The 12799-nt window shown below is 36.3% G+C and overlaps 1 long non-coding RNA gene across 1 annotated transcript; it reads left to right on the top strand.

Moving 5' to 3' along the window:
• The first annotated feature begins 6257 nt into the window (after nucleotides 1–6257).
• Nucleotides 6258–7972, top strand: LOC120769331. Its single transcript, XR_005704839.1, has 2 exons — nucleotides 6258–6349; nucleotides 7716–7972. It is a non-coding gene; the product is annotated as an uncharacterized LOC120769331 (long non-coding RNA).
• Nucleotides 7973–12799: the final 4827 nt, after the last annotated feature.

Genomic DNA, 12799 nt, shown 5'->3' with positions numbered 1-12799 from the left:
TTTGCTTTAGTCCACGTCTTTGTCCATAGGGTCATAAAAATCAATTATTCGTTAGTGCCCTGCATTTTGTTGCCAGTACTATAACGTAGAGCACTATAGTAGGCCACACTCATATATGTATGCATTTGTGGCCCATGCACAGCATCCAAAAGGCACTAATAAATAGTGGCGCTTAGCCCTGTCTATATTTTGTTGTTGTCGGTTTTGCATGCAATACGGAATTGATTTTAGAGTAGAGAATGGGTGAGTGGCTCGCACAAGTTCTATACCGCACTCAAATATTTAATTTTTTATGCAATAACGGCCTTTTCATAACTGCAGTACGTATATGGATTTAGTTGATTAAAGGGGCACTGAGTTCTTGATTCGGGGAGGAAACTTGATAACATATTACTCTTCGATAAAACTGTTTCTAGTTAACGAGAAAATTGAGCAGATTCTATGGTAGATACATCTACAATTTATTTATGGTTTTGTAATGTGTTCTCCGATATCATTCTATCATTGAAAGATCATATAATCTACGTGCGCGAACAAAGCTTTTTCGAAAGTTTTCCTTTGTTAAGCCAACTTTTTATGATCTATAAAATAAATAAACTTAATAAGTTCATTTTCAATTTATTTTCAATAAAATTTCCAACCAATCTTACTCCAAGTACTTTTTCTTTTAATCTGATCTTGAAGTGGAACTTGTGATAATTTTTGAAAATGATCTGCGTGATAATCCGCTAAAAAAGATATTTCTGTGTCCAGAAATTAACCTTAACTATGATTACGAGGTTGTTGCAGAGTTTATTGTTATAATCTCATCACTTCTATTTTTAACTCTAATCAATTCATTTCTATTAGGAAACCCCGCTGATTTCATTTCAGTTAATTTTTTGATTACTCTATTTCATTTTCAATCAAAATAAGTGAAGTTTTCTTGAACAATTGTGCCAGCTGAAACAAAAGTCCCATCTGCTTCATCATTGTTTGCTGTCAAATCAGCGACGAAAAACCATCACGTGCTCAGTGGGTGTCTTTATTTTCATGCTCACTCACACAGTTGCAGTTCCACTCGTGTGGAAATCACTGTCCCAGAACTAACAGAATGTAAGTTCCATCTAAGCTACTTTTATAGAGGAGGGAGCTATGTATAGAAGTTCATGCAAGTGAGGAAAGTTCTCTCAGCGCCTTTCACTTTTATGTGGCTAGCTGTCGGACTGGAATCAGCTATTTATAAATTTGCTGAATGCCAGTTTGGAGTATTGTTCACAAGTGTACAAAAACGTTTTGCCAAAAGTGAATGCAAAAAGAAGTGATCAGCGATGGAATTCAAACGTAATAGTGTGATTGCTCTATATTTAGCTGGAAAATCACAGCTAGCAATTGTTCGTGAGCTCAAACACCTTAATGTGAATCAAGTTTTTGTTTATCGCACCATCACTCGTTACAATGATACTGGTAGCATCGCAAAGCGCCATGGAGGTGGTCATCAACAGTTGCTTCGCTTGTCCTTCAAATTCCGAACATTGTGTTTTCTGAAGAAAAAATTTTTCCAATTGAGCAATTCGTAAACTCTCAATACGATGGGGTTTACTTGACCGACCGTTCATACGAGTCATCGGTTGGCCACCAAAAGGCAGCACCCGCCACAAATAATGGTTTGGTCCGCTGTCACCGCAAATGGGCGCTCTCCAATTGTTTTCATCGAGCCTGGCGTCAAAGTAAATGTGTCGGACCCTGTACATATATGTACATAGCCCAAGCAGCTCACGACTTCCGGTCTTAGATAAAGTATCATCTGGGCGAGCTAAAATAAGAAGGCGAAACATCCCTCCTCCAGGGTTGTGTACTGGGTTTGGGACCGCCACGTAAAAAAACCCAACCAACAAAAATAAACAACAGTCTCCTGTGAGGACCCCCTTTTGACGTCGACTTTACGAGTTTTCGAGAGAAAATTTCTGCCGCTAAGCTTGGAATCTTCGATTGGTGCAAAACAGCGGGAAGGAAGAACGATTGGCGCGCTGTTGTAATCCCAGCTATAACCGCGTAAACGGTGTCTACATCAATAATAGAGAAAAAGCTACATTTATCTTTACACTTCAAGTCTTTTTTAGTTTCTTCAACAATATGCTCGTCACAAAGAGTAGTTACTAGTTTTCTGCTTCCGCATTAAATTAAAACTGTCAGAAGTATACTTGCGAACAGAGCCTTTGTTTTGTGTAATCCACCGGGGTAACTCATCAGAGCCAACACCTGATTGTTGAATTTTAAATCGATTTTCCCATGAAAAATTATGTAAACCCAGTTAGTGAAAAAAATAATAATGTATAAATGTCTCAATTTCGATTAGCCGATTTAGTTGATGGTGCATCATGTGCAGGGAGCTACTTTTGTTCTTGTACCATAACGGATTGATTGCATCGCATAAATTGCGCCAAATTATGAGCAATGCAACGATAGCAGGAACAAACAGCCATCGTAGCCACACGTCTGCATTATATGCATTTTACCTGCGGCATCGTTGGATGCCACATCGCTGGGTGTGGCTTGTTACATGCGCCCGTATGAATACACTTACTCGCTTCGCTCGTATAACAAGCACAAATTGGTGTTCAGAATTGGTTTCGCACTCAAGTGGGCTTGGCATATTGAATTATTAAGCGCGTATGCACATCCTTCATACACGAGCATACCCAGGCATACTTATGACCATGCACAAATTTACGTATATAACTTTAGTACAGTCGACTCTCGTTAATTTGAAACTCGAGTCACTCTTAAAATATTACGAGTTTTATCGAGTGTTTGAAATATCAAATGGTTCGAAATTTGTGAGAGAAAATAAATAAAAATTCCATTATTAAATGTTGATCAATTATTATTTATTAATTGCTTATGTATAACAATGTCAAAAGTTTAGAGATACATTCGTATACATACATATATGAATTAATTAATCTTTCGAAAGAACTCTTTTTTACCTGTTTGCTTCAAAGTATATTGCCGCTATCCAGACAGCTCATTAACTTTAAGAGAAAAAGTGCCTGAAATACTTTTGCATCATTTCGTTTTGTAGACAGAAGATTTGTAAGTTATCGGTTGAGGATATTGCTTCCTTAATTGACTTTGACCTAACTAACTCTGACCTTTGTCAAAGGTTCTGAAATAATGTCTTCATCTTCATTGCTAATTTTTTAGTGAATCTGAGACAGAAACATCTTCATCCACTTAAACAAAGTCAGAAAAACTCACACCGCTGATGTCAAGTAATGATTTCATTGCTGGTTCCTTATCATCCACAAGTATTGGATGATCTTCTTTTAAGAAACCGGATTTCTGAAGCAGTTGAGAATCGTTAGAGGTATTACAGCTCTCAGTGCCTTGTCAATCAGTAAAATAGCTGTCAGAGCCGTGATATTTGAATCCAGAGATTCTAAAATGAGCTTAACAACTTCTTTGCGTTAGAACATCTTAAAATTAAGAATGATTCCTTGGTCCAATGGTTGTAATTTGGAAGTTGTATTTGACGAAAAGAAGTAGAGTTCCACGTGGGACAATGCAGAAGAACTGTTGTGGACAGTGCAATTGTCTAAAAATGGTAAAATTTTCCGTTTTTGTCGTTTCATGTCCCCGTTAACTGTTGTTGTGGTTGGAGACAGAACTTTTTAATAATTGAAAGTTCATTGATTCAGTTCGATATATAAAGATGTTCTGTAGAGAACTCGTGACAATTTTGAATTATAGAGTGGTTGGAATTATCGCAGGTTTGAATTAACGAGTATCGACTGTATATGTAATAACGTAATGTGCCATTTGGAAACTTAATGATAAGTGGATAAGTTAAACTTGTTTTCCAGACAGCATATATTAAATAAAAAAATGGCAAAAAAGTTTTGCGGTATTTTCGCTAGTTGGCGCTGAAAGCGCGTAGTTCTAGTTTTATTCGTCGCATCGGGTCATGCTATATCTTTTTGGAAAGCTCATTTCATGCACTACCACGTGTTTGATTGATTGTCGTTTCTTTTAAGTCGTTCGTGAGTTATAGCGTCGCAAACATGGAGCAAAATAAAGAGAAAATACGGCATATTTTACAGTACTACTACGATAAGGGCAAAAATGCATCTCAAGCCGTCAATAAAATTTGTGCAGTTTATGTACCAGTTTCCATTTCCACCACACATCGATGGTTTCAACGTTTTCGTTCTGGTGTAGAGGTGGTCAAAGATGCGCCACGCTCCGGAAGGCCTGTCGTCGAAAATTTCGATAAAATCGCTGAATTAGTCAAAAGAGACCGGCATAGTAGCAGCCGTAGCATCGATCAAGAGCTGGGCATGAGTCATCAAAAATTCATTTCAATTTCAAAAAAAAAAAAGTTCAATAAAAATACCGCAAGACTTTTTTGACAACCTATTATTTCTTGCCACATTTTTGTGCATATTCCAACGAACTGATTTTAAATAGAAAGAAGAAATAAATCAACAAAAAATATAATTTGTTTATAACATTAGTAATTCCGAAAGAATATGTATGTATGTCTTCCTTATAAATTTTTATTTTTCATCTTTATTTAATTACCTTTATAATTTTTAATATATTACATATTAATCATTCTTTATCGTGTGTTAATTTAAACACATAATACCACGTCCTGCTTAACTATGTGTATTAGAATTATGCATATATTTCATTATTAAAACAGATTTCACAGCCGAAATATGTCTGTGTGTATGCGCGCTCTTAAATTCAATACAACAGTATACAATAAAAATCTCATTTCGCATTATTAATATTCACGCCTGCATACATATTGTACATAGTATACGTGCCTTATACATACAATACAATTTTGGGCTTGTTGCCAGCAAATCTACTCAAAATAATGGGATTAAATTAAATCGTTTATGCCATATAAAGCAAAAAAAAGAACAGATGTATTAATAATTTGCAACAATACAATACTTGTATATGTAACCCAAGAATGAAATTTATAATGAAACTAGTGTGCATAGAATTACTGTAGAAATTTGTAAGACCCATTAGGAAATACTTATAAGTTTCTTACTCTTTTTATAGTTATGCACTATGAATGTATGCTCTATGTATAGCATCCCAACTACCGTGGAATAAGTCTCCTCGACATCGCTTATAAGGTTCTAAAGCGTATTGTGAAAGATTAAAGCCCATCCTCAACAAACGCATTGGAACCTATCAGTCTGGCAACAGACCTGGAAAATCAACCACTGACCAGATATTCACCAGTTGCCAAATCTTGGAAAAGACCCGTGAAAAGAGGATCGACACACACCACCGCTTCGTCCATTTTACAGCTGCTTTAGTCGGCACGAAAAGGAGCTGCTTTTATGCCACGATGTCTAAATTTGGTATCCCCGAAGAACTATTACGGCTGTGTAAACTGACGTTGAGCGATGCCAAAATCTTCTTCAGATATAACAAACAGATGTCGCACTCGCGACTTGGCTCTCACTGTTGACAGTCATCAATTTGAAGTGGTAGATAATTTCGTCTATCTTGGAACCAGTATTAACAGCAATAACAACGTCAGCTTCGAAATCAAACTTTTGCTAATAGGTGCTACTTTGGACTGAGTAGGCAATTAAGAAGTGTAGTTCTCCCTCTCGACGAACAAAAACCAAACTCTATACGTCACACATTATTCCCGTCCTGCTATATGGTGCAGAGGCATGGACGATGACAACATCTGAGGAGTCCGTAACGCGTAACGGCGAACTTAGCTCTTTTTTACTTGTTTAATAATAGATTTTATGCTAATCCGTCAAAGACTGGAGTTTAACTTTTTAGAGATAAGTATAAACGAGCTATGCTTTGGAAGTCTTCTTGAAGAGTTTAAAAAAATGTTTAATTCGTTGTTTATTAATGATAACCACGGACACTTTCGCATCTATTAGTTCGTATCGAAACATTCACATTACCCACTCAATGTGCCCGCAACATGTGGCTCGCTACTTTTTGCCCACTAAAACATCAACTCACTCAATTTATAAAAGGTGTCTCAAACATATTTCAGTCCGAAAGCAAGCAACATTTATGTCTTTTCAATAGCAACAAACTCAGACCACCCCGCGAAGTTAGCGCTTCGTAAAACCGGCACGCTTCGTGCTGGCGTGGTGAGTTTTTACTCGTTTCCATTCGTTTGCACTCAATTGCGTTTGTTGAGCATTTGACTTTGCTTAGCATTGACATTTGAGCCAAAACATGTTTAGTTTGGTAGTGACTGCTATTGGATTTGGTTTAGTGTTTGGGGAAGAATTGGAAGCTCGTATTAATGTGTGCTGGCTACAGTATTACGTGTATTTTAAAGCAGTTAAGATATGAAATATTGGTATATGAATAAATACATACCCTTATTTGTATTAAGGAAATTTTAATAATTAAAAAAGTGTTTTCAGGCAAAGTAAGCTGAAAAAGTGTTGAAAATTTTGAGGCAGCTAAGAGAAAAGTGTAGCCGCTGATCCTACATTTAATATATTCTGTACAAAAGTGCAAATTGAAAGAAAATTTATAAAACGGCTTGATAACAAATCAATAAAAAAAATTGCTGACACTTACACCTACCTCAAAACAGTTACTCCACTCTCGCCCTCGGTGCATATTCCACACACTCATTCACATACACACACACACTCAAACGAATAAAAGCGGCTGCGTCAGACAATTCCAGCTGCTTTTGTGTCACTCGCTGAGTGCCACTTGGCGTCTCAAGCCGTTATGTCTGGGCATGTTGTGCACTGTGTCGACAATGTCTAGCCTGCCGCCGCCTGAGTGCCCTTGCGTCGCGCCGTATTGTCTGGATTCTACATGCCGCCTGACACCCGCGTCAATCCATCACCTTACATATTGCACCACCGATGGTTAGTCTGTTTTCATATTTGTTTTGCTCGTTATTTTCGTTAGTCATCCGTTAGGTGTTTGCAGATTTCATAAACACATGTCGCAAGTTCCGCGCAAATCCGTTACAAGGTTAATTAACAAGCAGCAACAATAACAAGAAAAAACGTTCACTTCGGCTGCACCGAAGCTAATATACCCTTCACAGGTGCATTTCTTTTCGTAACTATGTGTCCAGTTTGTATGGAAGCTATATGCTATATTAATCCGATCTGAACAATTTGTTCGGAGATTACATTGTTGCCTTAGAAAATCATCTATACCAAGTTTCGTGAATATATCTTCTCAAATGCAAAAGTTTTCCATACTATATGCTATAGTAAGCCGATCTGAACAATTTCTTGGTATATTACATTTTTATATTAGAAAATAACCTGTGCCAACTTTTGTGAAGATACATTGTCAAATGTGAAAGTTTTCCATACAAGAGCTTGATTCCGATCGTTCGGTTTGTATGGCAGCTTTATGTTATGGTGGTCCGATATCGGCAGTTCCGACAAATGAGCAGCTTCTTTAAGAGAAAATAACGTTTACAAAATTTCAAAACGATATCTGAAAAACTGAGAGACTAGTTCGTATATATACAAACAGACGGACAGACGGACAGACAGACGGACGGACATGGCTTAATCGAATCAGCTCAACATACTAATCATTTATATATGAATAGGTACACTTTATAGGGTCTCCTGGGTGTTACAAACTTCGTGACAAACTTAATATACCCTATTCGGAGTATAATAACAACACTATGCTACATTACTACTCCTTTTACTAATCTTTTTCATTTTTTTATCTAGTGTTCGCCATAACATTTCGTTGTTAAAAGTGCAATAAAACGCTCAGCATAAAAGAAATCACGAAAAGAGTGGAAATCCTGAAAGGGATTTGCAAAAGAGAAATTGTTTCGTCTTCTTAAAAAATAAAACTATAAAAAGTGCGAAAAAGTTCTCCTCTAAAACAAAGCCGTAAAATGTGTGCAAAAGTTTCAAGTAGGTAGTCTTCGAAAGCAATAAAGCTGGAAAAATGTGGAAAGTCAAAAGCATAAAAATTAAAACGTAGCTCTAACACTCAAAAATTACCGCAACTAGGAAAGTTCACCGGTTGAAAAAGGGAGTGTGCATCTTCCTTGCGGAATTGCTTAGTAAAAGGAGCGGAAGAAAACGCGTTACTATTTGCTCGCTGCGCAAGTGTCATAAAGTGTTGCATGGATTATGTCAAAATTGTCGTCTTTTCGCACTAATCTTGTTATAATCTTCAACGCTTGGAAATGTAAGTTTGAATGGAAGTAAAAACATTAATATGGTATAATTTGTATAAGTTATGAATACTTACATAGATAGCTATTCAGCGAACTTTTCGCATTTCAGCAATAGTACACCAAGTTATCAGTATTCAGTTTTGTATCGCGATTTTTGCAATTTCTAAATACTAAGACTTCATAAAAACAAATAAACAATACTTACTTTCCAAACATGCTAAATGACAAAAAATTTGCTATTTCATAACCAGTAATACTCAAGAGGAAAAAAGTAAGGACTGTTTGTATAGACGAAATTTTGAGAACAATTCAAACATATGATCTTGAACTGCGGTTATGAACTTTCGAGATTATTCAGACATCATACTCATCTACCGTGTTAAGCTACATATGGCTAGTACATTTCTCTTCCGCTAACTTTGTTACAGTTTCCGAACATGCAAAGTAGATAGTATAAGAGAGTTGGGATAGTATTGGCTCGATTTTATCTGTTAACTGTTATCATGCCACATACTACAAAAATGATCACTGGTTTTCATTAAGGTGCCTTACATATCAATACCAATCACATGGAGTAAAGTCAGTCCGATGTTCGAAAATCCTGATAATAGTTATATCGGGCAGGACATGTTCTCGCTCAATTTTATCTATTTTAGACTCAACGATACACAATTATGAGTAAAACACTTACTTTTCAATGAGATAATTCAAATAATGGCCGATATATGCCGAATAAAATTCGCCGAAAGTTCGAAAATCTTTGTTTTAGGTACATGGGGGCTAAGGGAAGTACTCACCCGATTCAACCCATTTTTGATACACGTAAGTATTGTCTGGAAAGGATTCTCTCTGAAAACTTTCTGGTGTTGAAACTTGTATATGGTATGTTCCTCATTGCAGACAAAGATTTCACATATTTTGGCGCCACTACGTAATGCAACATTTTGCATTACTCATTGCATTGCGAACTCTTGTTTTCATTACACGTAGACCTTCTTTTGTTTTTCTGCTCCATTGGTTTGCCTTTCGGGACTTTATTTACTTATCAATTCAAAAATTACGGAAAGTTTTTGCAACTGCAACATGAATTTAAACTATTTTAATTAGCTGTAGCTCTTTAAAATTTGCTTGCCGCTGAGTTGTGCGCAGCAACTAGCCAGCAACTTCTGAATCTTCCTAAAGTTGTGTCTAGAAACATTTTTCAGGTTGGTGAAATGCAAATGGAATTCCACACGGATGGAAATGCGAAAGTTGCCTTTGGTTCAATTAGAATGCAATGACCTGGATTAATATTGGATTAAGGAAAGGGCATAGGAAAGTTATTTAACTGAAGAATTCTGCGTGCGTATATGTACATTCATAGTTGAAATTCTTATTCCGTAAACAAATGCCGCCATTAATGGCAAAAAATTGAGTGTCCGATCTTTGGCCGGAGTTATTCTAATTCATTTGAGCATAAATTATCTTTTTCAGTTGAAAATTATCTGTCAGACTTCATAAGGTTTTCCAAAAATTCACTCATATAACATATTTTTCTTTAGATGACATCTGGAATTGATTTTCTTTCCGGCGAGAACAATCTCATTTTTCTAGTGCTGAGAATAAAGTGACCTCTTAAAGTGTCAACTGTTTCAAACAGCTGGAAAGCATTACCTTTGACAAGGTCCTAGAATAACCAAACTGCCGAAAGGCAGTACTCTAAAAGAGTACACGGAAGCTCATATGAACTTGATTACCATAATTTTTGAGCCTCAAAATCAATTATTTAGATACGTGCAAAATCCAAGTGCAGATATACGAAATTATAAGTGATTTCATGAGAACAAATAACTCATTATATAGGTTAGGTTAGGTCAGATGCTTACAGCGTAGTCTTGCCAGTGTGGGACAAGTGCATAAGAGATGCTCCGATGTTTCCCTGTCGCTTTGCCCAAGACATTTCTTGCAGATTAAGTTTCCCGCAAGATTATACATTTATTGCCGTTGGAAGGATATTAGAAATTCCCTATTTAATTTTGTGTAAGGCAGAAAGGAGGCATTCTAATTATAATCAAAATGCATCTGCCATCTGAAATCTGAATTTTAATATTTTATCATTATTATTAATAAAATAATATATCTGATAGGCTAAGAAAGTGTATGATCTTGCTTTTCGTATTGTTAGGAAGACTCAAAGAAGATCTTTTAAATACATTGATCGAGAGACCTCGTTGTAGATTATTCTTGAATTAGTGAACATTTTCATCAACGGTTTGAAACATCTTTAATTTGAAGTTGAAACATCTTTGCAAACGATCGAAAAGCAGAGCTCATTTTAAACTTGAGATATTGAAACCTGCGCTGTTTCCACAACACCATTCCTTGGAAAGTGAGCACGAACCAAAAATGGAAGAATGTCACCAAAAAATATTTATTTTGCTTGAAGGGCTCTCTGTTGTTCGACACACCTTACACTTTTATTTTGCGGTGACATTCTCTTCGTAAGTTGAGTGTTTGTTGTCGTGGCAACTCTATCCAACACACCTTCTTAGCCATATCACTGCGGGATGTCAGAAACTTACGAAATAATGCGTAGATTTCTTTCAAGCTCAAGGATAAAGTTGCTGCAAACTCGCTTGCATCCATGCATATGCTGTTTGTACAGATACGGATACACACACATACACGTATAAGCTTTTATGGATTTTTATTTATGAAGGAACATGTGTGAAACTCATACAAGCCACTTTCGTGTGAAATCAACTGGAGTCACAGCTGGGTAACTTTTACCTGTTTTAATTTTACTTTTTTGTCCTTCTGTAGATTTTTGTTGCTGCCGCAGATGGTGTTAATGTCGGTGTTGATTCCACTTACACACGACTGGCAATACCTCGTGCATCTCACTCTCTCGTTTTCTTGCATATGTCGTTGCACTTTTCACTTTACCGAGATTTTTCTTTTCTGGTTATCTTCGTTCACATATATACATATGTACATGTGGCCTTGCTAGTATTTCCATTCCAATACCACATGCGTGAAGTTTCATTTCGCTCCTGTGCCAATAACGTAGGCTGCATATACTAAAATGAAGTGCTGGAAGACTTTAGAATAGTACTGCTGCCTTTGTTGCCTAATTAAATTCACGACATTTTGGTTATCAACTTTTATTGTTATATTTTCTCTATCTTCTTCTTCTCCTCTTGAACTGCAGCTTACTCAATGAGTTGTAAGCTCACATATCTACTATGTATGTATAATATACACACCCTTATATACTTATATGTATATTACTCTAGTATATATACAGTAATTCAATCAAGCGCAAAGCAATATATTGAAGTAGAAACTTATGTTCAATATATACCTCATACTAAGGGAATATATTCATATTACATATGTTGTTTTTTAACAGTCCTGTTTCTTTGCGACGGGCCTTGTATCTATGAATGGCTTATAACTTTTAAATATAACTGTTTCTGGTAGCGCCACCTATTGGTGGGTATATGCAATAAACAGTTTGATCTCTTGTTGACATTTCGTAAAAGTTTTAAGACAATTGGATAACTACAATCGATGTTATCGATCAAAAAGTGACAGCAGCTTTTGGTCATCGGTCGTAAAATGCATTTTTGAACAAGAGCAAAATATTAGAATTTTGTTTTTAAACTTGGGAAAACGTTTACTGAAACATTTCAAATGATGAAAAATGTTTATGGTGATCTGTGCCTATCCCGCAGTAATGTGCATGAGTGGTTTAAGCGATTCCAAGAAGGTCGTGAGGACCTCTGTGACAATCAGACATAAAGACAATGCTGATTTGTTTTTATGATTCCGAGGGTATTGTACACCGAGAGTTCGTCCCATCTGGCCAAACGATTAATGCTGTGTTTTACCTTGGTGTTATGAAGCGTCTTTTGTCACGCATTCGTCGTGCTCGACCACAATAGCGTGAGGCAGGGTCCGGGCGCCTGTTGCGCGATAATGCGCCGTGTCATCGGTCGACGCTTGTCACTGATTTTTTGATAAAAAACTCCATATTAACCAGTAATCACTCACCCTACTTTACCTGATCTGGCACCCTGTGAGTTTTCATCATCACTACGTGTCGACACATCACTCTATTCTCTTCCAATTTACAAAATTCAACCACGATCAGTGTCCGGAATTGGAGTATCGCCGTCTCGCCCGTCGATATTATATCTAATAATACTATATAATATAATCAATAAATTAAATAAAATTATTTGAAAAGCCAAGTATTTAAAATTAACCCGGATGTTTTATTTAATTTAACGCAGTGGTGAGTGCTAACAGATGTATCAGTATACATTTATTCACACTGGTTTCAGGACATTTCCAACTATCCAAAGGCGACGACCAATATTCTCAAGAGCATTCCGAAAAATGACCTTAAACACTCATTTGAAATGCTAATTGACCGGGCCAAACGCTGTCGAAACACAAAGGAAACTACTTTGAATAAAATATAACTTTGAAAAATATTAATTTTTTATGTTTTTAACTTTTAGTGCTGTTGTTTCTTTGCGACAGACCATACATAAACATATACATTTTTTATATGGGTTATTGTGTGTTTAGAGTTTCCTTTCATATGTTTTTAAACTTGCTTTATTCACTTGTCTA

The sequence above is a fragment of the Bactrocera tryoni genome, chromosome 2, assembly GCF_016617805.1.
Source record: "Bactrocera tryoni isolate S06 chromosome 2, CSIRO_BtryS06_freeze2, whole genome shotgun sequence".
NCBI classification, from domain to species: domain Eukaryota; kingdom Metazoa; phylum Arthropoda; class Insecta; order Diptera; family Tephritidae; genus Bactrocera; species Bactrocera tryoni.
This window is presented reverse-complemented; position numbering and strand designations above follow the sequence as displayed.